The following is an 870-nucleotide window of genomic DNA, read 5'->3' as shown; positions in this document are numbered from 1 at the left end:
CCTAGGTCTTCCCCGGGGCCCCCTCCCAGTAGGACATGCCAGGAGCTCCCCAAGAAGGTGCCCAGGAGGCATCTGAAACAGATGAAACAGCGGTTCTACTCTGAGCTCCTCCTGAGTGATTGAGCTCATCACCCTATCCCAAAGGGTGCGCCCAGCCACTCTCCAGAGGAAACTAATTTCCGCCACTTGTATCCGTGATCTCATTCTTTCGGTCATGACCCAAAGCTCATGACCATAGGTGAGAGTTGGAACGTAGTTCGACTGGTAAATTGAGAGCTTCACTTTACAGCTCACCTCCTTCACCGTGACAGACCAGTACATCGACCGCATTACTGCAGAAACTGCACCGATCCCCCTGTCAATCTCCTGTTCCATCCTTCCCTCACTCATGAACAAGACCCTGAGATACTTAAACTACTCCACTTGAGGGAGCAACTCGCCCCTAACCCGGAGAGAGCAATCCACCTTTTTCTGACTGAGAACCACGGCCTTGGACATGGAGGTGCTGATTGTCATTCCCTCTGCTTCACACTCAGCTGCAAACCATCCCAGTGCACACTGAAGGTCCTGGTTTGATGGAGCCAACAGGACAACGTCATCTGCAAAAAGCAGAGACGAGATCCTGTGGTCCCCAAACCGGACTCCCTCCGGCCCCTGGCTGCACCTAGAATTTCTGTCCACAAAAATAATGAACAGAACTGGTGACAAAGGGCAGCCCTGCCGGAGTCCAACATGCACCGGAAACAAGTCAGACTTACTGCTGGCAATGCGAATCAAGCTCCTGCTCCAGTCATACAGGGACCAGACAGTCCTTAGCAATGGGCCCCGGACCCCGTACCCCCAGAGCACCCCCCATAGGGCGCCGCGAGG

This window comes from Monopterus albus, unplaced genomic scaffold (assembly GCF_001952655.1).
Source record: "Monopterus albus unplaced genomic scaffold, M_albus_1.0 scaffold127.1, whole genome shotgun sequence".
Classification (NCBI taxonomy): Eukaryota; Metazoa; Chordata; class Actinopteri; order Synbranchiformes; family Synbranchidae; genus Monopterus; species Monopterus albus.
This window is presented reverse-complemented; position numbering follows the sequence as displayed.